Source organism: Salvelinus fontinalis, chromosome 17 (assembly GCF_029448725.1).
Source record: "Salvelinus fontinalis isolate EN_2023a chromosome 17, ASM2944872v1, whole genome shotgun sequence".
Lineage (NCBI taxonomy): Eukaryota > Metazoa > Chordata > Actinopteri > Salmoniformes > Salmonidae > Salvelinus > Salvelinus fontinalis.
Window position 1 is genome coordinate 45034046 of NC_074681.1, and position 26305 is coordinate 45060350.

The following is a 26305-nucleotide window of genomic DNA, read 5'->3' on the forward strand; positions in this document are numbered from 1 at the left end:
ATCAATACTGCAGTGATCTTTTGGTACCCTTCCCCAGATCTGTACCGCGACAAAATCCTGTCTCGTAGCTCTATGAATAATTCCTTCTACCACATGGCTTGGTATTTGCTCTAACATGCACCATCAACTGTGGGACCTTATATAGACAGGTGTGTGCATTCCAAATCATGATTGTAGTCCACCTGCCTAGAAGGCCAGCATCCCGGAGTCGCCTCTTCACTGTTGACGTTGAGACTGGTGTTTTTGAGACTCTAATGTACTTGACCTCTTGCTTAATTGTGCACCGGGGCCTCCCACTCCTCTTTCTATTCTGGTTAAAGCCAGTTAGCGCTGCTCTGTGAAGAGAGTAGTACACGGCGTTGTACGAGATGTTCAGTTTCTTGGCAATTTCTCGCATGGAATAGCCTTCATTTCTCAGAACAAGAACAGACTGACGAGTTTCAGAAGAAAGGGTTTTGTTTTTGGATATTTTGAGCCTGTAATCAAACCCACAAATGCTGATGCTGCAGATACTCAACTAGTCTAAAGAAGCCCAGTTTTATTGCTTCTTTAATCAGAACAACAGTTTTCAGCTGTGCTAACATCATTGCAAAAGGGTTTTCTAATGATCAATTAGGCTTTTAAAATGATCAACTTGGATTAGCTAACACAACATGCCATTGGAACACAGGAGTGATGGTTGCTGATAACCGGCCTCTGTACACCTATGTAAATATTCCATAAAAAAATGTCCAGCTACAATAGTCATTGACAACATTATCAATGTCTACACTGTATTTCTGATCAATTTGATGTTATTTTTATGGACAAAAAATGTGCTTTCAAAAGCAAGGACATTTCTAAGTGACCTCAAACTTTTGAACGGTAGTGTATATATATATATCCATTGATTCTTGAAGAATATAAGTTATAAATGCATCATGAGCTTAGTTCAACCGTCACACTCCATGAGAATCCCGCTCTGTCTATTAATCTGAGAGTGGTTACATTTCTCCGGGCCCATCCCTCAGTTTTTTACCAAAACAGAGGTGGGGCGACCGTTTTGTTATTGTTTCTTCTGTGGATTTGCCCCTTAAACATCTGCATAATATCAAGATATCAAAGTGTCACCAACAAAAAGGTAAACAATAGGCCTATAGCTAATGCAGCATATGGCATTCATTTTTCACACATAAATAGAACTTTTCAGTAGTGCTCAAAGCATGCCATTCCATGAGCGCAGCATTTATTTTTCATCTAGAATCAATGAGCCCAATCAGTCCTTCATGACAACAAACCATAAACAACAGAGTAGGGTTGGCTAATAAGTCCTTAGTTTTGGGTCATGCTCAGGTATAACTTCCATATTTCCAAGTCCAATTCTTGAAGATCGAGGGGTATACATTTTTTTGGAATGAGTGGAATTCTGATAGACTTTAGTTTTTAATGAAAAGATAATTTAATCATAATATTATATGTAGTAGAAAGCGATGGGTTAGAAGAACCAACACAAAGTAAAATTGAACAACCCTATTTGGCCAGCTATGTAAACTTTAACATTGATTTATCCTGCAATAGATGTCGTTCAACATACATTTTTGTCTTCTTCTCATGCCTCTGATGTGGAAAGTAATCTAAAAGTAACGGAATGAAATCAGATTACGTTACTGAGTTTGGGTAATCCAAAAGTTACGTTACTGATTACAATTTTGGACAGGTAACTAGTAACTGTAACAGATTACATTTAGAAAGTTACCTACCCAACTCTGTAAGCTAATTAGATGACAATTCATACAATAACTGTTACTCTGTCATAAGTCCATCAGCAATTTCGACTATGATTTCAATGTTGACATAATACAATGTATTTTACTCTGTTACATTTTAAACTCTCAATAAAGATGGATTCGGTGCACATGCTTCTTCCTCTGTCTCGTCTGCTCGGCTAACACTGAGCTGAAGGCTATGTCTGAGTCCCAAATGGCACCCTATTCACTATATACTGCACTATTTTTAACCAGGGCCCATAGGGCTCTGGTCAAAAGTAATGGACGACTGTATGTAGGGAATAGGGTGCCATTTTGGACTCAGACCGTATGAGACCCCAGGTAATTCAATGGGAAGCATTTAGGTAGCATATTAGTTGATCCATGTTGCCTTGAAGGGCATGAAGGTAAATCATTGAGTTCTGGATAGTAGTTTAAGAAATTCCTGTAGACTTAAGAGAGCACACATTTTTTGACAACGCTTAGACAATTTGAATTCCACTCTTTTCAAATCTAGTGTAATTTTTGATTTTTAAATGCGCCTTCAATCTCATGCAATCAGTGATGCAGTGGTCAAGAAATATCTTTACACTCCACAACACCACTGCCTGAAAGGTACTCAATTTACATCAGATCTTTCACTTCAAACCCTCATGAATGGACCGTACAGTACACAAGCTCTACACCGACATTAAAAGCAGCCACACCTTAGAAAATCTCAAAGAATATCGACTCGATCGCGTTTCGTGTTTGCTCCAAAGGGACGAGATGGGTAAATAAAGACATAAAGAAATCACTTCAAATCAGTGCAAGTCTGGCCAGCCAGCTGCGACAAACAGAAACGCTACGTTTCCCAAATATTGATCGTGTTTCTGTTTGCCTTGCTCGTATAGATTTTCTGTTAAATATGAAAGGGGCTAGTGCTTCATTTCTGCAGAGGGAGCTTGGCTGCTCCAACTGGGGTGGTAGGCAGGCAGGGGAGAGAGAAAGAGACAGGGGAGCAGAATGTGACCCAAGCAGAGTTGCTATGGAAACCGTTTGCACGTTGGAAGAAGAAACATGTATGGAGTAGATGGGACGACGAGAGAGGGAGGGATGAACTAAGCGTGGGCTTATTTCTGTGAGAGGGAAAGAGAGCGGGAAAGAGAGCAGGGGATGATTCTCTGTCATTTCACACCTTGTAATTTGACCTTTTGAGAACCTTTTGGAGAGAAATTCAGCCTCAATGTGACTAGACAGTATAAAAAAATACTGGACCCATTTGACCACAGTTTGACAAATATTAGACAAAAAACAAATAAATAAATTGATGTGGCCTGTTCTCACACATGCATACATTTTATTTCCCATTATTCCACGTCTATTAATTTGCTCCAACTACCCACAAAAATACATCACCAAAAGGTCTTGTTGAAATGATACTATTTTGTAAGAAAAAAATATACATAAAATATACAAAAAAAGAAAAGTCCCTTTTTCTGGACCCTGTCTTTCAAAGATAATTCGTAAAAATCCAAATAACTTCACATATCTTCATTGTGAAGGGTTTTAACACTGTTTCCCATGCTTGTTCGAAGAACCATAAACAATTACTGAACATGCATCTGTGGAACGGTCGTTAAGACACTAACAGCTTACAGACGGTAGGCAATTCAGGTCACAGTTATGAAAACTTACGACACTAAAGAGGCCTTTCTACTGACTCTGAAAAACACCAAAAGAAATATGCCCAGGGTCCCTGCTCATCTGCGTGAACATGCCTTAGGCATGCTGTCCGTACAGTGAGACGCCTGTCCATACATTGAGACGCCTAAGACAGCTCTACAGAGACAGGACGGAAAGCTGATCGTGGCAGATCACATGTAACAACACCTGCACAGGATCGGTACATCACAACATCACACCTGCGAGACAGGTACAGGATGGCAATAACAACTGCCCGAGTTTACATCAGGAACGCACAATCCCTTCATCAGTGGTCAGACTGTCCGCAATAGGCTGAGAGAGGCTGGACTGAGGGCTTGTAGGCCTGTTGTAAGGCAGGTCCGCACCAGACATCACTGGCAACAACGTCGCCTATGGGCACAACCCACCGTTGCTGGACCAGACAGGACTGGCAAAAAGTACTCTTCACTGACGAGTCGCGGTTTTGTCTCATCAGGGGTGATGGTCGGATTCGCGTTTATCGTCAAAGGAATGAGTGTTACACCGAGGCCTGTACTTTGGAGCGGGATCGATTTGGAGGTGGAGGGTCCGTCATGGTCTGGGGCGGTGTGTCACAGCATCATTGGGCTGAGATTGTTGTCATTGCAGGGAATCTCAACCTGTGCGTTACAGGGAAGACATCCTCCTCCCTCATGTGGTACCCTTCCTGCAGGCTCATCCTGACATGACCCTCCAGCATGACAATGCCAACAGCCATACAGCTCATTCTGTGTGTGATTTCCTGCAAGATAGGAATGTCAGTGTTCTGACATGGCCAGTGAAGAGACCGGATCTCAATCTCATTGAGCACATCTGGGAGCTGTTGGATTGGAGGGTGAGGGCTAGGGCCATCCCCCCCAGAAATGCCTGGGAACTTGCAGGTGCCTTGGTGTAAGAGTGGGGTAACATCTCACAGCAAGAACTGACAAATCTGGTGCAGTCCATGAGGAAGAGATGCACTGCAGTACTTAATGCAGCTGGGGGTCACACCAGATACTGATTGTCACTTTTGATTTGGACTCCCCCTTTGTTCAAGGACACATTATTCAATTCTGTTAGTCACATGTCTGTGGAACTTGTTCAGTTGATGTCTCTGTTGTTGAATCTTGTTATGTTCATACAAATATAAGTTTGATGAAAATAAACGCAGTTAACAGTGAGAGGACATTTCTTTAACACATTTAACACATTAGATCTGGTAAAAGATAAGAATTTTTTTTAATTAAAACTTTTTAAATTTTTATCATCTTTGAAATGGAAGAGGCCACAATGTATTATTCCAGTTTAGGCACAATTTAGATTTTGACCACTAGATGGCAGCAGTGTATGTGCAAAGTTGTAGACTGATCCAATTAACCATTGCATTTCTGTTCAAAATGTATCAAGTCTGTCCAAATGTGCCTAATTGGTTTATTGATACATTTTCAAGTTCACAGCTGTGCACTCTGCTCAAACAATAGCATAGTATTCTTTCACTGTAATAGCTACTGTAAAGTGGACAGTGCAGTTCGATTAACAAGAATTTAAGATTTCGGCCCATATCAGATTTGTTTATTTTCTTGTTCCTAAATGAGTTAATTGTTACATGATTCATTTGAGTAATAATTAAACATAGTAGGTACTTGATAAGTAGCAGTCATCACATTAATGATAGTCACGTCACGACAGTGTGTTGCAACACCACTTAAGTGTAGTGAAACAACTTGCCATGGACTGGGAGCACTAACGGAAAGATTGAAAACAACATTTCGGTGTTTAGAGTCCTGTTTAGTTCAGAATTAGATACCTTCTCTTTTGGTGTTGTCTCGTTAAAGTTTCTTTTTAACATTATGATGTTTTGAATCCTGTCTAGTGCAGAATTAGATCACTTTTCTAAAGTGTCTTGATGTTTAACATTGTTTTCTGTATTTAATAATTTGCCATTTTATATCATTTTGGCTGGTGTTTAAAGAACTAAGTAGTTTTTTTGGGGTAACTCAATTTATATTTGACAACTTTTACATTCCTACAGAAAATAATGTACTTTACTCCATACATTTTTCCTGGCACCCAAAAGTACTGTTTACATTTTGAATGCTCTGCAGGACAGGAAGAAGGTCCAATTCACACACATCAAGAGAACATCCCTGGTCATCCCTATTGCCTCTTATCAGGCAGACTCACTAAACACACGTCCTTAGTTTGTAAATTATGTCTGAGTGTTGGAGTGTGCCCCTGGCTACTCGTAAATTAAAAGAAAAATGTTGCCGTCTGGTTTGCTTAATATAAGGAAATACTTTTAGACTTTTACTCAAGCAGTATTTTATGGGGTGACTCTCACTTTAGTAATTTTCTATTAAGGTATGTTTACTTTTACTCAAGTATGACAATTGGGTACTTTTTCCGCCACTTGTCGTCATGCACAGTGTTTCTAACCCCCAGCACTAACTGGATGTTGAACTGCACGAATGAAAGATTCTGCACAATCGTCTTCAATTTGCCTGAAGGTTTTGATATCCGTTCATCGTGATCCATTACACCTGATGGCACAAAAAGCTTAACACTAGTATAGAAATATACTTTTCTTTCTTCAAACATGCGTACAACATTGTGTACAATGTTAATTACCCACAATTCTCTAAAAACAGAGTCACGTGGCAACATCAGAAATGTAAGGTGATTTAAAGCCAAAGTCATCCAATGAGTTCAATCACTCAATATTCTCTCTCGTTGGACCACACTGACCACACTGACCAACCGACCAACCGACCACACTAACCAACTGACCAACCGATCACACTGAACAATCGACCAACTGACCACACTGCCCAACCACCCACACTAACCAACCAAACCGACCAACCGACCAACTTTCCAACCAACCAAACCGACCAACCGACCAAACTGACCAACGGACCACACTGACCAACCGACCAAACTGACGAACTGACCAACCGACCACACTGACCACACTGACCAACCGACCACACTGACCAACCGTCCAACCGACCACACTGACCAACCGACCAACCCGACCAAACTGATAGTTTTTAGCAACATATTGAGTTGGATTTTTAGATTATTTTGGTATAATGAAATGTACAAGTCATTTGAAACGACTTGCACCCAAAATATATTTTAACATATTTCTGTGTTGACACTTTTTATTGAGATTGTAATTTCATAACTGAGGCTATACAGAAAGGTGGGAGAAACAGATTGAAGAGTTGGCGCCGGAATTTAACCCCTGGTGCCGGGTGCATTACCGCTTGCATTCATTTTTATTAAGAATGTTTTGTTTCTTTGTCAATTTAAATGAACTTCAGAATAATTTATTGTAGTGGGGCTGTGTGGGTAAAATACCAACAAAATCTACCATGTTACTGCTCCTGCTCTTCCTAATCTGTCTAAAGAAAAGCATTGAAAAAAAAATCATAGACCCTTACTATCAATCAATATTTAGGCTATAAATCATTTGCATTTCTAAACCACTGATTATATGACAAACACATTTGTGTTTTGATGTTGCCTTTTACATGCACTGAAACCCCAAAAAGTGTTTTCACAACACTCTCAAAAAAAACTCTTATCAGGTTTCAGAGTACTTCATTTCTGTTTCAAAACACATTCTTTGTATTCAAGCACTTGTATTGGGTTTACATTCAAACGCCCTCTAAACACCAGATCTAATCTTAGGTGTATTACTTTTCATGGTTTCATTACAGAATCATGGTGTTTTGAGACTTAGTATTTTTACAGTGTAATACACCGGGGGTATGTTAGAATGTTTATATAAAACAACTTGGCCATGAAGTTTCAGTAGATTAGGAACTGATTCCATTGTAAAGTCATACGACACAATTATATTGTAGTTTAATTATCCTTATACAGTACATACGTAGGAAAAATCCTCAGAAATAGGGGTATTGTAAAACAGTTGGCTACTTTAACAATGTAGCAGTGTTGTATGCCATTTCTGCTCCATGCAACATTATACAAGAGCACCTGTTTTTAATGTGACATGTCAACAGTATTGCCTGCCTCTCTGCTTACGGTATTTCAATGAAATTCAGATAATGAGTGGAAAATATTGTTATATTGTCACGACTTCCGCCGAAGTTGGTCCCTCTCCTTGTTGGGGCGGCGTTCGGCGGTCGACGTCACCGACCTTCTAGCCATCACTGATCCATTTTTCATTTTCCATTGGTTTTGTCTTGTCTTCCATCACACCTGTTTCCAATCCCATCAATTACATGTTGTGTATTTAACCCTCTGTGTCCCCTCATGTCCTTGTCGGTGATTGTTTATTGTAAGTGTTTGTGTACGTCTGTACTGGTGTGCGTCGGGTTATGTTACCCATTGATTTTTATTATTCTGTTTTCCGGTGGGTTTTTTGTAAATAAACTGCGCCGTTGGAAACACAGTTATTTCACTCCTGCGTCTGACTTCTCTGCCGCCAGTTCACACCCGTTACATATTCAGAACCCAGGTATTTCAGCAGTGCATTGTACACTACACTGCGATGCCAAATAGTAGCACAAAGTGACTCTTTACACTTTGTCCTATGATGTAGTATTTAAAGCCACATTAATATATGATTAGATATTTACCTGCAAACATTAATTGATGCCAAATCAATACATTTGAGGTAAAAGCATAAAAATGTACAGTATTCAGCAGTTATCAAACTGCACTGAACAAAAATATATTCAAAACATGCAACAATTTAAAAGATTTGAATGAGTTACACTTCATATAAGGAAATCAGATCATTGAAATCCATTCATTAGGCCCTAATCGATGGATTTCACATGACCGGGAATACAGATATGCATCTGTAGGTCACAGATACCTTAAAAAAAGTAGGGGTGTGTTCAGAGAACCAGTCAGTATCTGGTGTGACCACAATTTGCTTCATGCAGCATGACACATCTGCTTCGCATAGAGTTGATCAGGCTGTTGATTGTGGCCTGTGGAATGTTGTCCCACGCCTCTTCAATGGCTGTGCGAAGTTCCTGGATATTGGTGGGAACTGGAACGATCCAGAGCATCCCAACATGCTCTATGGGTGACATGTCTGGTGAGTATGAAGGCCATTGAAGAACTGAGACATTTTCAGCATGCAGGAAGTGTGTACAGATCCTCTGCGACACGTGGCAATGCATTATCATGCTGAAACATGAGTTGATGGCGGCGGATAAATAGCATGACAATGGGCCTCAGGATCTCGTCACGGTATCTTTGTGCATTTAAATTGCCATCGATAAAATGCAATTGTGTTTGTTTTCCGTAGCTTAAGCCTGCCCATACCATAACCCCACCGCCACAATGGGGTACTCAGTTCACAACGCTGACATCAGCAAATAGCTCGCCCACACGACTTCATACTTGCTGTCTGCCATCTGCCCGGTACAGTTGAAAATGTGATTCATCCGTGAAGAGCACACCTCTCCAATGTACCAGTGGCCATCGAAGGTGGGCCCACTGAAGTTGGTTACAACACCAAACTGCAGTCAGGTCAAGACCCTGTTGAGGACAAAGACTACACAGAGGAGCTTCTCTATGACTGTGACAGCTTGTGCGTAAATTCTTCAGTTTTCAAACCCAGTTTCATCAGCTGTCCTGGTGCCAGTCTCAGACGATCCCGCAGGTGAAGAAGCCGGATGTGGAGGTCCTAGGTGGGTGTGTTTACACCAGGTCTGCGGTTGTGAGGCCGGTTGGATGTATTGCCAAATTCTCTAATATGATGTTGGAGGCGGCTTATTTGAGAGAAATTAGCATTAAATTATCTGCCAACAGATCTGGTGGACAATCCTGCAGTCCACATGACAATTGCACGCTCCCTCAAAACGTGAGACATCTGCAGGGTTGTGTTGTGCCCATTTTACTGTGGCCTTTTATTGTCCCCAGCACAAGGGGCACCTGTGTACTGATCATGCTGTTTAATCAGCTTTTTGATATGCCACACCTGTCAGGTGGATGGATTATCTTGGCAAAGAGGAAATGCTCACTAACAGCTCACTCCTTAATAAATACAACTACAAACTGGGTTGTATAGTAAGCAAATGTATGCACAGAATGAGAAAAATAAGCTTTTTGTGCATATGGAACATTTCTGGGATATTTTATTTCAGCTCATGAAACCAACACTTTACATGTTGCGATTATATTTCTGTTCAGTGCATGTTACTAGGCACTATATCATTTTGGTACAGTAGTTATCAGTTTTGAGCAGTTTGATTAAGTGATCGTTACAATTTTGTCATTTGTTAACAATATAAGTATGTGTATCAATGAAATGCGTATAATGAGTGGAATATGTTGTTTTATACAACGGATGGGTCTAATCCTGAATGATGATTGGTTAAAACTGCATTCCAGCCGGTGTCTATTCCACAAGTTACCACTGGCTAAATCTATGACGTTAAAATGTCTATTTACTCTGTTCCATCTGACTGCGCAATCCACTGTCTCATCAGCCCAGCCAGGCACTTCATAAACTTGATTTCCACTATAAAAAGCATCTAGACATTATCACACATTTCTTTGAGACTAACATTTCGTTTTTCAACAGCAGAGATTTGTATAAACCTTGGTGTCTGTCTCTCCAACATTTGCAACATTGTTTCAATATTGAAATTCGATCTCATCTCCTTAATTCAGGGATTTCCTCATCGTTTGATTATTTTTCAGAGTCAGAGAGAGTCACCATGGCACGCTCGTCCTCCAGAAAGTGGAGCGCAGGAGCAACACTTTTGTAGTTCTTCATAATATCTTTAATAAATGCTGTGGTAGAAATGATCTACACATACTGAGCAGTTCATGTTAAAGACAGAAGCATGCTACATGGCAGACCAATCTGAACGCATCTCTCGGTATGTCCAACCCATCCATTTTCTCAGCCAATCATGGGTAGATGGAAGGTTCTTGTCTTTTTATGTGGCTAAACCAACTAGGCTGGTAATACATTTATCTTTATTTGTATTTACAGAGGGCATACACGTTTGTTATTAAGGTACGTGAAAGTTCACATGTTCCAGAAGGCATTTCTGCCCAAAATGCATTTTGATTAAAAAGAATACATGCATACGTTCAAATGCCTCTCCTGTGAAGTAGTGACATGCAATATACGCCTAGTTTCCTGGAATGAGTCATAAATATACACCTTTACAGTCTTCAGCAGTTATCAAACTATGTCCGTTGACTAGGCACTACATCATTTTGGTTCAGTAGTTAGTAGTTTTGAGCAGTTTGATTAAGTGATAGAAAGTTCTATTAAAGTAAAGTGAATATTGCATTTTGAAAAGCAGTTGTGTGCTCATGTGCCACATACTTTTGTGAAATTGCACCAAAGTGATTGAAAAAGAAGGCTCTGTGAAGTCCGGACAACTGTGCTTTTTGATTTCTCACTGGGGCAGGTGTAATGCTCTGGTGGCCTAAGCCTACCGCTAACCAGTTTGATTACAATGTTGGATTCAACCCAGATCCAATTGCCAAACAGTTTCAATAAGCTCCCCAAATATAATTGTATATTTTAATTATCAGTGCTGTAAAGAGCTCAGAGAATTTAAATGTCATGATATGCCTTTCTCATATTGATATCAAGATTGAAATAGCGATACTGGTGCCCAACACTAATATCTAGGATTTAAAACTTAATCCTTAATTCTATAAAACAGAGAGAGAGGGAGATCCTTCTTGATCTTAAAAATCGAATCTAATAATTAAATCTATGTTCATCGTACTCAAAACCAGGCTACGGCTACAAGTCCAATTACAAAGGATCTAGAGAGGGGCCATCTTGTCTTAGTTTATTTGCCGTCACCCTATGTTAATGCAGATTTAACCCTTGCAATGGCATCTGGGGGTGATCTACTGTACCTCGTGATTCTAAATGCGCACTTCATATTTCCATATAATAAAATGAACGTCATATACAGTGTCAACATTTTTGATCACTTGGTTTGATTTACTCAGTCAATTGAAAATGTGAATTTTGAAACATGCGCCAATTGATTTGTGCGTTTTGAAAAATGCACCGTTTTGATTTATGTGATTAGAGTTGTGAAAATATTCCACATACATTGCACCAAAATGATGAAAAAAAGGTTAACTTCCAAGGCTCTGTGAAGTCCAGACAACTGCTTGTTGATTCCCCATTGCATCATGACACAAGGCGAAACCCAGAAGCAGACACAGGAGGCAGATGGTTGGAGTCTTAGATGTTTAATCATCCAAAAAGGAGTAGGCAAGAGAATGGTCGTAGACAGGCAAAAGGTCAAAACAAGTTCAGAGTCCAGGAGGTACAGGGTGGCAGACAGGCTCGAGGTCAAGGCAGGCAGAATGGTCAGGCAGGCAGGTACAGAGTCCAGAAACAGGCAAGGGTCAAAACCGGGAGGACTAGAAAAAGGGAGAATATTAAAGGCAGGACAACAGGAAATACACCACTGGTTGACTTGGACATACAAGACAAACTGGCACAGAGAGACAGGAAACACAGGGATAAATACACTGGGAAAACAAGCGACACATGGAGGGGGTGGAGACAATAACGAGGACAGGTGAAACTGATCAGGGTGTGACACACTGGGCCAGGCCTAAGCCTACCCCTAACCAGTTTGATTAAAATTGTTGGATTTCAACCCAGACCCCATTCCAAAACAGTTTCAATAGGCTTCCTAACCAATCCCATACCTTAAACACTAAAACGGTTTCAACATGCCCAACCCCCTTCCTCTTAACCCACAAACTTGATCAAAAGTCACAACCGAACTTTGGCTCCCCAAATAGCCTAATACACTACCACTAATCAAGGGTATAACCGAACAACAACTCAACTCGATCAAAAGCACCAAGTATTTTGTTTTACATAAGGGTTCCCGAGTGGCGCATTGGTCTAAGGCACTGCATCTCAGTGCAAAAGGCGTTATTACAGACCCTGTTTTGAATCTGGGCTGTATCACAACTGGCCTTGATTGGGAGTCCCATCGGGCAGCACACAATTGGCCCAGCATTATCTGGGTTTGGCCAGGGTAGGCAGTCATTGTAAATAAGAATTTGTTCTTAACTGACTTGCCTAGTTAAATAAATGTTACATTTAAAAAAACATATAGCCCTATACACTACCCCCATGATCACAACAAGACCCTCACACACAGGGCAAGAAAAAATAACCACAGACTTGGCCATCTGAAATGTTCCACTCGTGCCCAAACATAAGCGTTTTTGGAGTAGAACTTTCCAGACCCACATCACCAGCCCCTCCCCACCAATACATACAAACACAAAAACCTCCCTCCTGATTAGCCCATCACAACTTCAAGCATTCTCACAGCTCATTCTGATTACAGAAATTGGACAATGGGGTATGGGTGTCATGCCCAGACATGGAACCCTCATCCTAACTAACCCATCACATCAACCCCCACCGTGTCCCCATAGGTCCCAATACAATAGCACCTTGATCAACACAATAGCCTCTCTGTCACCAACACCTTTCACAACATGTCTGCACACAGACACTAGGACCCCTCCTCACATCTACAGTACTGTAATCAGAACAGTGCTTGGCTCAATTTCCTTTGAAAAAAGGTCAGGTGCTGGGCTAATCCCAATTGGCATCATCAACCATCTGCCACACGGTGTAGAGAATGTGGTCAGATAGCTTGATGTCACACACTGTGAATACTCTTGCTTTAGACAGGTCCGATAAGATGTCATCTATTGTTGGTGGGGGAAATTGACTTGTCTTTAGTGCTTTGTTCAGTGGTCTAGGCAGTGGTCTAGGGTCTCCACATTCTCAGTTTGCCATTTGGTTTCTTCACGATCACAAGGCTGCTTGTCCAGTCGGTGCTTTTCTCCACAGGTGTAAAAAATCATTCTGCGCTGAAAGCTGCTCAGCTCTTCTTTCAACGGCTTCATCACTGCAACTGGAACTCTTCTTTTAGGTATTTTCACCGGCTCCACCTTCTGGTTCATTTTGATCTTGTAGTTTCCTTCGAGACACCAATCACCCGTGAAGACATCTGAATATTATCTCTTTATATTCTCTATAGTCCATTGACCCTCTGTGTCCGTACCCTCTGTCACAATGCTATCCACAGTCAGAATGTTCTCAAACTGCACTTTCACTAGGTTCATGGCCTGAACTGCTTTACTGCCTAGTATTGGCGCTTGTCAACCACCAGAAACTCTAGACGGTACAGTCTTGTTTTGTGGATTTCTCAGTTTAATCTTGCATTTGCCCAGTGGCTGTAGTGTGCTCTTGTTGTACATCACTAGGACTTGGTTTGTTTTTTTCAACTTGTGTGACCGGGTTCAGTAGATTTATTGGGATAATATTACAGCTTGAGCCACAATCTCACTAGTTCTTTGCCAATGAGCATTGCTGCAAACAACTGACTAGTCTGTACTGTCTTTTACTGTATTTACAGTCTCTGTAGTAACACGCAGAATCTCCACATATTTCTCCTCTGTCTTAGTCAATTTTTGCACTGATTTTCCTTACCCTTACTTTTACATGCACTTTGCAGCAAAATTATTGTCCATCCCACACTTTTTACACTGCTTTCCAAAAGCTGGGCGTTTCCTTTTATTCCTCTCATGCTTTTTTCCCGACAGAATTTGCATGAGATTGCATATTTGTCATTTTCTTTCTTTGCTCTGTTTCATTGCAAGCACTTTCTCAACTGTATTACCTTTAATTGTTTTACTGTTCTCATGTGACAACTCAGCAGCTATACATATCTGCATACATTTTTCTAACGTCAGGGTTTCCTCTCTTAGCAGTCTTTCTCTAAGATGAGAGTTCCATGTGCCACAAACCATTCTATCACAGATCAATGAGTCATTAGTATCACTGAAATTGCATACACTGGCTAGCACTATAAGATCTGTCCTTGATTTCTTACAAAGAAAATATACATTAAGTATCATTCAATTTTGGGTTGCAATGTGCCTCAAATACAGTTGAAGTCGGAGGTTTACATACACCTTAACCAAATACGTTAAATCACAACTCCTGACATTTAATCCTAGAAAAATTCCCTGTCTTAGGTCAGTTAGGATCACCCCTTTATTTTAAGAATGTGAAATGTCAGAATGATAGAAGAGAGAAAGATTTATTTCAGCTTTTATTTCTTTCATCGTATTCCCAGTGGGTCAGAAGTTTACATTCAGTCAATTAGTATTTGGTAGCATTGCCTTTAAATTGTTTAATTAACTTGGGTCAAACGTTTCGGGCAGCCTTTTAAAAGCTTCCCACAATAAGTTGGGTGAATTTTGGCCCATTCCTCCTGACAGAGCTGGTGTAACTGTGTCAGGTTTGTAGGCCTCCTTGCTCGCATCCACTTTTTTAGTTCTGCCCACAAATGTTCTATAGGATTGAGGTCAGGGCTTTGTGATGGCCACTCCAATACCTTAACTTTGTCCTTAAGCCATTTTGCCACACCTTTGGAAGTATGCTTGGGGTCATTGTCCGTTTGGAAGACCCATTTGCGACCAAGCTTTAACTTCCTGACTGATGTCTTGAGATGTTGCTTCAATATATCCAAATCATTTTCCTCCCTCATGATGCCATCTATTTTGTGAAGTGTACCCCCACAACATGATGCTGCCACCCCTGTGCTTCACGGTTGGGATGGTGTTCTTCGGCTTGCAAGCATCCCCCCTTTTCCTCCAAACATAACGATGGTCATTATGGCCAAACAGTTCTATTTTTGTTTCATCAGGCCAGAGGACATTTCTCCAAAAAGTACGATATTTGTCCCCATGTGCAGTTGCAAACTGTAGTCTGGCTTTTTGATGGCGGTTTTGGAGCAGTGGCTTCTTCCTTGCTGAGAGGTCTTTCAGGTTATGTCGATATAGGACTTGTTTTACTGGGGATATAGATACTTTTGTACCTGTGTCCTCCAGCATCTTCACAAGGTCCTTTGCTGTTGTTCTAGGGTTGATTTGCACTTTTCGCACCAATGTACGTTCATCTTTAGGAGACAGGACGCGTCACCTTCCTGAGCGGTATGACGCCTGCGTGGTTCCATGGTGCTTATACTTGCGTACTATTGTTTGTACAGATGAACGTGGTACCTTCAGGTGCTTGGTAATTGCTCCCAAGGATGAACCAGACTTGTGAAGGTCTACAATTTTTTTTTCTGAGGTCTTGGCTGATTTCTTTTGATTGTGGATGCCTTGAAATACATCCACAAGTACACCTCCAACTGACTAAAATTATGTCAATTAGCCTATCAGAAGCTTCTAAAGGCATGACATAATTTTCTGGAATTTTCCAAGCGGTTTAAAACTTCTAAGGGCTGCAATCTCGTTAACGGGATCGATATGACAACAGCCAGTGAAAGTGCAGGGCACCAAATTCAAACAACAGAAATCTCATAATTAAAATTCCTCAAGCATACAAGTATTTCACACCATTTTAAAGATACATTTATTGTTAATCCCACCACAGTGTCCGATTTCAAAAAGGCTTTACAGCGAAAGCACCACAAAAGATTATGTTAGGTCACCACCAAATTACAGAAAAACATAGCCATTTTTTTCCAGCCAAAGACAGGAGTCACAAAAAGCAGAAATAGAGATAAAATGAATCACTAACCTTTGATGATGTTCATCAGATAAGCCTCATAGGACTTCATGTTACACAATAGATATATGTTTTGTTCGATAAAGTTCATATTTATATCCAAAAACCTCACTTTACATTGGCGGCATGTTCAGAAATGCCTCCAGAATATCCGGAGAAATTGCAGAGCCACATCAAATAACAGAAATACTCATCATAAACTTTGATGAAAGATACATGTTTTACATATAATTAAAGATAAACTTGTTCTTAAAAACAACCTGAGGATTGATTATAAAAACCATTTGACATGTTTCTACGACCATTACGGATACCTTTTGGAATTTCGTTGAACGGAACGAGGCTTTGGTTTTCTGAACATAACGCGCAACCCAAATGGCGTTTTTTTTGTTATAAAAGTAATAGTTTTTTGTGTAAAGAACATTTGTTGTGTAACTGGGAGTCTCGTGAGTGCAAACATCCCAAGATTATCAAAGGTAAGCGATTAATTTTATTGCTTTTCTGACTTTCGTGACCAAGCTAACCAAGCTAATATAAGGCTAACTGTTCTAGCACTGATTGATACACTCACAAAAGCTTAGATTGCTTTCGTTGCAAAGCATATTTTCAAAGGCTGACACGATAGGTGGATTAACAACAAGCTAAACTGTGTTTTGGTATATTTCACTTGTGATTGCATGATTATAAATATTTTTAATAATATTTTTGAATCAGATACGTTTGGGAATTTTCTTCTGGCTCTCAGGACCGGAACGAGGCTGTAGTTTTCTGAACATAACGCGCAACCCAAATGGCATTTTTTTGTTATAAAAGTAATATTTATCGAACAAAAATAACATTTATTGTGTAAGTGGGAGTCTCGTGAGTGCAAACATCTGAAGATTATCAAAGGTAAGCGATTAATTTGATTGCTTTTCTGACTTTCGTGACCATGCTAATTTGGGGCTAGCTGTTCTAGCATTGATTGATACACTCACAAAAACTTGGATTTCTTTCTCTGTAAAGCATATTTTCAAAATCTGACACGATAGGTGGATTAACAACAAGCTAAACTGTGTTTTGGTATATTTCAATCATTGTGATTGCATGATTATAAATATTTGTAGTAATATTTTGCGCCCTGCAATTCAGCGGTTGTTTAGGAAAATTATCCCGTAAAAGGGATCCGTAGCGCAGAGAAGTTAATGCAACCGCTGTGTCAGATTTCAAAAAAGCTTTACAGCAAAAGCACAATATTCAATAATCTGAGAACAGCGTTCAGCCACAAAAGCAAGCCATACAGTTACCCGCTAAATTGTGTAGTCAACAAAACATTATAAATCTTCACTTACCTTTGCTGATCTTTGTCCGAATGCACTCCCAGGACTCCCACTTCCACAAGAAATTTTTGTTTTGTTCGGTAATGTCCATCATTTATGTCCAAATAGCTACTTTTGTTAGCGCGTTTGGGTAAACAAAGCGCGTTCACTAAAAGCAGACGAAATGTCAAAAAGTTCCGCAACAGTCAGTAGAAACATGTCAAACGATGTATTGAATCAATCTTTAGGATGTTTTTAACCTTTCACGAGTATCTACCCCGGATCCGGGAATACCCCCCACCCCCCCCCCCACACTGATTAGCATCGCTAGCATAGCGTCACAATTAAATATTAGCATCTAAATATCATTAAATCACAAGTCCAAGACACCTAATGAAAGATACAGATCTTGTGAATAGTCACCATTTCAGATTTTTAAAATGTTTTACAGGGAAGACAAAATATGTAAATCTATTAGCTAACCATGTTAGCAAAAGACACCCTTTTTCTTTGTCCACCATTTTTTCTCAACACCAGTAGCTATCACCAATTCGGCTAAACTAAGATATTGATAGCCACTAACCAAGAAAAAACCTCATCAGATGACAGTCTGATAACATATTTATGGTATAGGATAGGTTTTGTTAGAAAAATGTGCATATTTCAGGTATAAATCATAGTTTGCCATTGCAGCCAGCATCACAAATCTCACCAAAGCTCCTAGAATTACTACAGACAGCAACCTGTATTACCAATTTACTCATCATAAAACATTTCTTAAAAATACACAGCACATAGCAATGGACAGACACAGATCTTGTGAATTCAGACAACATTTCAGATTTTCTAAGTGTTTTACGGTGAAAACACAATAAATCGTTATATTAGCATACCACATACGCAAACGTTACCCGAGCACTGATTCTAGCCAAAGAGAGCGATATCATATCATCGCCAAAATATATAAATTTTTTCACTAACCTTCTCAGAATTCTTCAGATGACACTCCTGTAATATCATATTACAACATACATATACAGTTTGTTCGAAAATGTGCATATTTAGCCATAAAAAAACGTGGTTATACAATGAAAATAGTAGCAAAACAAGCCTGGAAATGTCGGTCGCCATCTTTGAGTGATCTAGTTTAACTTCTTGAGAATACAGGGGGTGCTGTTTTCGCATTAGCATAATTTCCTCTACAGATTAAACTGCCTCTTATTCAATTATTGCTCTTACTATATGCATATAATTAATACCATTGGATAGAAAACAATCTATAGTTTCTAAAACCGTTTCAATTTTGTCTCTAAGTGAAACAGAAGTCATTTGACAGCACTTTCCCTGACCAAGAAGAAGAATGCAAGATGTGTATGCTCGCTTCAACGCTCTGCCTATATATGGTCACGCCACCTATGACCCGAAACACACTTCATTCGTCTTCCTCTGGGTGTCAAGAGGACGTCAGAGGAGAAATTTTTTGTTTATCTTGTACTGACGTGAAATAAGACCTATTTCTTTGGCGTGACCGACAACTTCCGGTTCTCTGAATCGCGCGATTTGTAGGTGTGATTGTCTTCTGTTTTGCTGCCGTTACGGATGAAAACTATCTCCGTCTCGAAGTTTGTTTGATACATGTGACCATATCATCTTAATGTATGTTTTTTCAATATAGTTTAATCAGATTATTTGAATTTTTTCGGGAGTTTTGCCGTGTTCCGTTCTGTGACTTTTTTTCTTTGGCCAGTCGACCAGTACATATGCTAAATGAAGAGGGAAAGTTGCCATTATGAATGGATTGAACGACTCATCAGGACTAAGGACACCTTGATCAACATTCTGATGAAAGATCAGCAATAGTAAGACCCAATTTACGATGTTATTTCATATATCTGTCGTGCATGTGAACTGGTCGGGGGCGCCCAGCTGGTTCTGGCTGGCGTGGCTATGCTAATTTAGCGCTACATTTTGTTTTCGCTATAAAACATTTAATAAATCAGAAATATTGTTTGGATTCACCAGATGTTGGGCTTTCAATATCTGTACGCTGTGTATTTTTTCTGAAATGTTTTAAGACAAGTAATTAGTTATATGACGTTGGTCTCTGTAATTGTTCTGGCTGCGTCAGCACTATTTCAGATTGCAGCTGCAATGTATAACTGTGATTTATACCCGAAAAATTCACATTTTTCAAAAAAAACTATGCTATTCCATAAATATGTTATCAGACTGTCATCTTATGAACTTGTTTCTTGGTTAGTGGCTATATATATTTTTATTTAGTCGAATTAGTGATAGCTACTGACGCAGGAAAAAACTGTTGGAGTAAAAAAAATGTGTCTTTTGCTAACGTGTTTAGCTAATAGATTTACATATTGTGTCTTCCCTGTAAAACATTATAAAAATCTGAAATGGTGGCTTTATTCACAGGATCTGTATCTTTCATTAGGTGTCTTGGACTTGTGATTTAATGATATTTAGATGCTACAATTTAATTGTGACGCTATGCTAGCGATGCTAATCAGTGTGGGGGGGGGTGGGGGGTGCTCCCGGACCCGGGGTAGGTGCTCGGTAGAGGTTAATCAATAGCTAATCATATACTTGACTAAAAAATACAGGGTTGACAGGAATCGAAAGACAAATTAGTTCTTAATGCAATCGCTGATTTACATTTTTTAAATTATCCTTACTTTTCAATACAGGTTGCGCCAAGCGAAGCTATACAAAACAAGATGGCGGCGTAAGCTTTAACATTTTTCGACAGAAACACGATTTATCATCATAAATTGTTCTTACTGTGAGCTGTTCTTCCATCAGAATCTTGGGCAAAGAATCCTTTCTTGGGTCTAATCTTCTTTTGGTCGAAAGATATCCACTTGTCCGTCGAAATGCCCACTAACGTACGACCGGGAGCCCGAAATGTGCCCAGCGCGTCAAAGTGCACAACAAAGCAATGCCTCAAAATCGCACTAAAAGCATATAAATTGCTATACAACGGTTCAAATTAACTACCTTATGATGCTGTTAACACCTATAACGGGTGAAAATATGACCGGAGAAATATTACTGGCTACACTAATGCTTGGAAAAAGAGCAGGGCGGTGTCCACCGCGCGTCCGGCGCAGCTGGAAAAGAGTTCCTACCTACAGGTTTTTTTATTTTATAGTGGCTGTGATTGGGCAATCGATACCATTCAAAGCGTCATCACGTAAAGGCATCCAGGGGAAGACGTAAGCAGTGTCCGTATCCTCATAGCATTCACAGTGGCCTTTAAACTGACTCCAGATCAGGGGCCAAAATGTGTGAAATCTGACTCCATGTCAGGGAAATTGCTGTAGAATGAGTTCTGTTCCACTCAGAGACAAAATTCCAACGGCTATAGAAACTAGAGAATGTTTTCTATCCAATAATAGTAATAATATGCATATTGTACGATCAAGAATTGAGTAGGAAGCCGTTTCATCTGTAGAGACAATTATGCTAATTTGAAACAGCACCCCCTATAGTCGCAAGAAGTTAACATACATCTTCAATAATGTTCCAACTGGAGAATTCCTTTGTCTTCAGAAATGCGATAGAACAGAGCTCACTCTCACATGGACGCGCATGGTCAGAGCATGGTCAGCTCATGGCAGACCTTACGCATTCCCTTCTCCTTCGGCCCCACTTCACAGTAGAAGCATCAGACAAGGTCCCAAAGACTGTTGACATCTAGTGGAAGCCGTAGGAAGTGCAAACTGACCCATATCCTACTGTGTATTCAATAGGCGATGAGTTGAAAACCTACAAACCTCAGATTTCTCACTTCCTGGTTGGATTTTTTCTCAGGTTTTTGCCTGACATATGAGTTCTGTTATACTCACAGACATCATTTAATCAGTTTTAGAAACTTCAGAGTATTTTCTATCCAATACTAATAATATGCATATATTAGCAACTGGGACTGAGGAGCAGGCAGTTTACTCTGGGCACCTCTGGGCACCTTTTCATCCAAGCTCCTCAATACTGCCCCTGCAGCCATAAGAAGTTAAAGGCACAGTCAACTTAGTGTATGTGAACTCCTGACTCACTGGAATTGTGATACAGTGAATTATAAGTGTAATAATCTGTCTGTAAACAATTGCTGGAAAAATTACTTGTGTCATGCACAAAGTAGATGTCCTAACCGACTTGCCAAAACTATAGTTTGTTAACAAGAAATTTGTGGAGTGATTGGAAAACGAGTTTTAATGACTCCAACCTAAGTGTATGTAAACTTCCGACTTCAACTGTACCTCTAAATTCACTGTCCTCCTCAACACATCAATGTCTCACACAGCTCCCTACCACTCTCTTCAATTAGATAGTAGAAAAGTTTCACTTTCTCGGTGTAAGATCCAGGTAGATTGTAAACTCCTCTTTCAACGACTTCCATGTCTTCGCCAGGTTGTTTGTGTCGAAGCATAATGTCAATGGTGGTTTTAATCCAAGTGCGCTCTCCATCTTGCAACACGGTTTCTCTCTCTGCTGTCAGCTGCTTTGTCGGCCTTCTTTCTCGCTAGCTACATAGCTCACTGTTGGCTAGCCACTTCCATGTTTGCTACTCAGTCTCTCAATGGTGTCATGACGTTGGCCTGGGGGTAGGTTTATGACAGTCATAAATACCTCTTCCCCCCTTTTTTCCTCTCTCTACCCTACTGATGTGAAATTTGAAAACCCCTTGGTTAACATAGAGATTCTGGGAACATCAGAAGGTGGGGGGAAATGAACTATATTCTGGTAATCCGACCAATTGAACATATGCGGTGGTACTTAATGAATGTGATGTCAGTTCGGTTGTCATCTGGGACATTCTCATCAATGATAGCATGACATAAACTCTACAGTGGAAAGTCTGCACATTGTAGTTATCGGAGACACATGGAATTGTTGTTCAATGTAAATGTTTGAATATAAAATTATTGGTGAAGAGATTAAATTTAATTTTAGCTTCCAAATGAGAGATTTGGGTTTTCATAAGTTTAGGGCTCTGCTCAACCAGTGGCCCGCCCCTGTGAAGAGACATGGGTTATAAACTTTTCAAACACACCCTTCTCGCTCCACTATATAAAGCCTTGACGAAAATGTAACCTCCTGTTCCATGTATGTGAGTTCTGCAGCCTCTGCGTTAAAAGGACTAACATATCAACTGCAGAACTAAGCCAACCTCAGCTTGAGCTTTGGTTGCGAATGGTATGAGCTTTGCACTCTTATTCACTACAGAAGTGATACCTCCTAGCCGTTGAGTTAGCAACAGCAGCTGCAAAGGCGGGCTAGGAAAGAACAGACAGAGTATCCCGTCTACCACACAACAACGTTACTACAACGTATCCAATTGACCACCAGAGACATTCTTCAAAGGACTCGGTTGGGCAACATGGCCTCCCATCTACCACCAACCTACCGAAGCGCAGCTCAGAGTAAATATTTATTGCATTTTCCTTTTCCAAATGGCCGGTAATTTAGAATGCATAAGATACTGTATTTACGATAGCACAGCTTCGCCCTTGGTTCCTCAAAGTCTTCCCGCTCTTTCACTAAGAGCGGGAAACCCAGACCCTTTTCTTTTGTGTAACCAGCTGTCATATCTGTTACGCCCGCTAGGGACGGTTTCCTTTATGACATAATTTGTAATCAAGGTATGATTCATTCCGTGTATATGTAATTCTGTGTGATTAGTTAGGTATTTAGTAAATAAATAATTAAACCCAATTTTGTATTGCTGATTCAACTTGTTAGCCAGGGTTCGTGAAGATAACCAATAATTTACAACTTTCAGATGAGACTGAATTAAGGTGACGATTAATATTGACTGCTATTGATGTAAAATATTACTATGTCTTTAAGAGTTTATTTGGAAGAAAACAGCTCTATAAATATTATTTTGTGGTGCCCCGACTCTCTATTTAATTACATTTACATGATTAGCTCAATCAGGTAATATTAATTACGGAGAAAGGATTTTATTGAATAGCATGTCATATCACTTAATCCGGCATAGCCAAAGACACGACAATGGCAAAAGTAATTTTTCTGCCGACAAGTTCGTCTCTGCTATCACCATGTTTCATATCTATTCTGTCTATAGATTTTACCGCTATAAAAAATGGATGGTTAAAGCATTTCACTTGGTTAACTGTTATTTATTAATGGTGAACATCTCAGCATCAATACAGTGACCAGCGGGTCACTGCAGTAGCATGGTAGCAACGAGTGTTGCTCATATTAGTGTCCCCACTGCAACACATAACAATACTATGGTTACAGTATAGGCTAACCTGTGTCATCCAGACGAAGTGCAGGCCCAGCGCTGGGCTGCTTTGTGCGTCTCAGCAGCGGGATTGACAATATCAGGACCATGGCCGGCGGCCGAGCGTGCGGCCAAATTGATAACACGACAGTCTCATCACAATGCAATAACAGAAATGAATTTACTTTCGGAACCTTTCTGAATGAACATTGAGAGAAGTAGCTTACCCATCAATCAAAGCCACCAGCGCATCTCAAACCCACAGCAGCATATCACATTTCTCTTTTCCTAAAAATGTTGGCTATTAAAAACTTCGGCCTATAGGATAATGCTAAACAATGTAGTCTATCAAATTAATAGACAAGGAAAGTTTGAAGGGGGATAGAGAGACAGCTATGCGATAGTAGGCATATGAGGAAGATGAAATACAACAATTAGACGATTAGACGTTTTAGTGTATGCTGATTGGTGACACCGCATTATAATTAGTGTGTAAGATAGGCCGATCTAGATCTGTCTCCAGCTGATATTATGTGTCTCTATCTTGCGTAGCATATTTTCAGATGATATGGCAGGATAGCCCTACAAAAAATGATAGATTAATGTAAAAAAATGACCCTCATTTCAAGTTAACACATCTCTCTGTCGTCATTGTTCCAGTCTTGCACAATTCACACATCACCGCTGGCATCACATCAGCTCCACTGGCCTCTCTCTCTCTCTTCCCCCTCTCCTCTCTCTATTCCTGATAGCTCTTCTACCGAACGAGTAGCCTATAGCTCAATGCATGTCACCGGAATAAAACTGATAGTCAAGGAGACAAGCAACTTATAAAGTAGGCTGCAGTGTCGAAAATGAACTGGCGAGAAGTAGCTCTGGTGTAATATGTGATTGGCTGGTGGTGATGAATGAATAGCCTAAATGTCAGATGCATTTCAAAATACACAGGACAGACTCCTGCTGTCGATACTGGTGTGGGTGATGTGTTCTTTTTTTGCCATTTTATGTGTCCTAGCAAGTGTGACCGTGCAGGATGTCAACATATCCATTTGTGCGCCAGTTTTCATGCCAATCTTAAAATGTAACTGTTCCCCAAAAATGTATGCGCATTATGATGATAAATAAAGATATTTATTATATTTTATTTACAAGTGTTCTAACAAAATGTCCATATTTAAACTATTGAGATGTCTAATACATGCAATTCTAACACTGTGTTTTCATTACATTACAGAATGATTTGATTGAAGAAGTCAGTGATATAAGGACATACAAATAGACATAATTTGAAAGTAAATGTAGGCCTAAATGCATTTTGCTTTGCAATTTGCAGCCTAGGCTACTATATTGAATCAACATGAGAATAACTGCTTATTAGCCTATTCAAAATTGTAAGACGTAATCAGGGCGTGTGTAACGAACTGGGCCCACAAACCGTCTCCTGGCCTGTACACAAACGATAAGAATTACAGCTGGATAGATAGTTGTCCTGTCAATTCAGCACCACAGAGTGAACCTGGTAACTGGGACATGAAAAACACAAGCCAGAGGCAATTCTAACAGAAATCAGTTTTAATTTATAGTCACATATTTTACACGTACCTGTCACGTACATGCGTTCATTACTCAAGGCGTTAGTTATGCGTTCACTAGTCACGGCTGTTCTGCAGGCGTTCATTACTCCAGGCATTAGTTATGCGTTCATTATTCACAGCCGTTCGGCAGGTGTTCTATATCTAAATATATCTATTTTGAACACGTGGACGTGCTCATTTGTGAATGTAATGTCTTGATGTGTTAACGTGGTCAGAAAGAAGAAGAAATGTGTCTCCATTGACAGTCGATGTTAATTCATGACGGTTTCATAGGCGCTTGGTTACTTACATGTTAGGTGACTTAGTGAGAGGAATCAGTAGCTACATTAGGCTCCATTTTGTCCCATTTTTTATCACTCGTGTGTGTGTGCACTGTGTAAATACATGTGTGTGGCTGTCTGTGCTTCTCCCTCCCCTCTCACTCTCTCTCTCTCTCTCTCTCTCTCGCTTGCTCACTCTCTTTCTTTGTGTGTGTATGTACTGTACATGTGTGTCAGGTCCATGCTGTTCTCTCTCTCTATCTCTCTCTTAATTCAATTCAATTCAACAATTCAAGGGGGATTATTGGTATGGGAAACATGTTATCTCTCGCTCTCTCTCTCTCTGTCTGTGTACATGTGTGAGTCTGTGCTGTTCTCTCGCCACATACTTGCCCTTCCTTCTGCCTCATCTATCAGCTGTTCTTCCAGTCAGTCGGTGGACCTCTGCAGTGGCTACACTAGAGGCTGTTGCTAGGCGAGAATCTGCACCGTGGATGATGCATGAAGATTTTGAACCAATGAGGTGGCGATGCGAGACAGTGGGCTGATACTTAGTTTTTCATGGAATTTCGATTGATTTCTCAATGGGGTTGACACCAAAGCAAGTATCCATCTAATAGTTATATCCGGGGACTGTGATTGTATACGAATTGTACTGTAGGTTGTACTAAGGTGATTTGTAAGAGGGAAAACATTGACAATGATGTAGAAAATATGTATTTTAGGCGTATTTTCCAGACGTTGTCATCACGTGCATTTCAGGTGCTGAATGAAAGGTTAAAATACGTATTTTCCGGACATCGAAAATATATCTTATACGGACATTGAACAGACGTCTTATAAGGACGTAAAAAATACATA

At 40.0% G+C, this 26305-nt stretch overlaps 1 long non-coding RNA gene across 1 annotated transcript in view; it reads right to left on the minus strand.

Moving 5' to 3' along the window:
- Positions 1 to 25617, minus strand: part of LOC129814456 (uncharacterized) — a 39090-nt gene extending 13473 nt beyond the window's left edge. The window contains exon 1 of the long non-coding RNA XR_008753262.1: positions 25192 to 25617. This is a non-coding gene — a long non-coding RNA (uncharacterized LOC129814456). The remainder of the gene's footprint in view (positions 1 to 25191) is intronic.
- Positions 25618 to 26305: the final 688 nt, after the last annotated feature.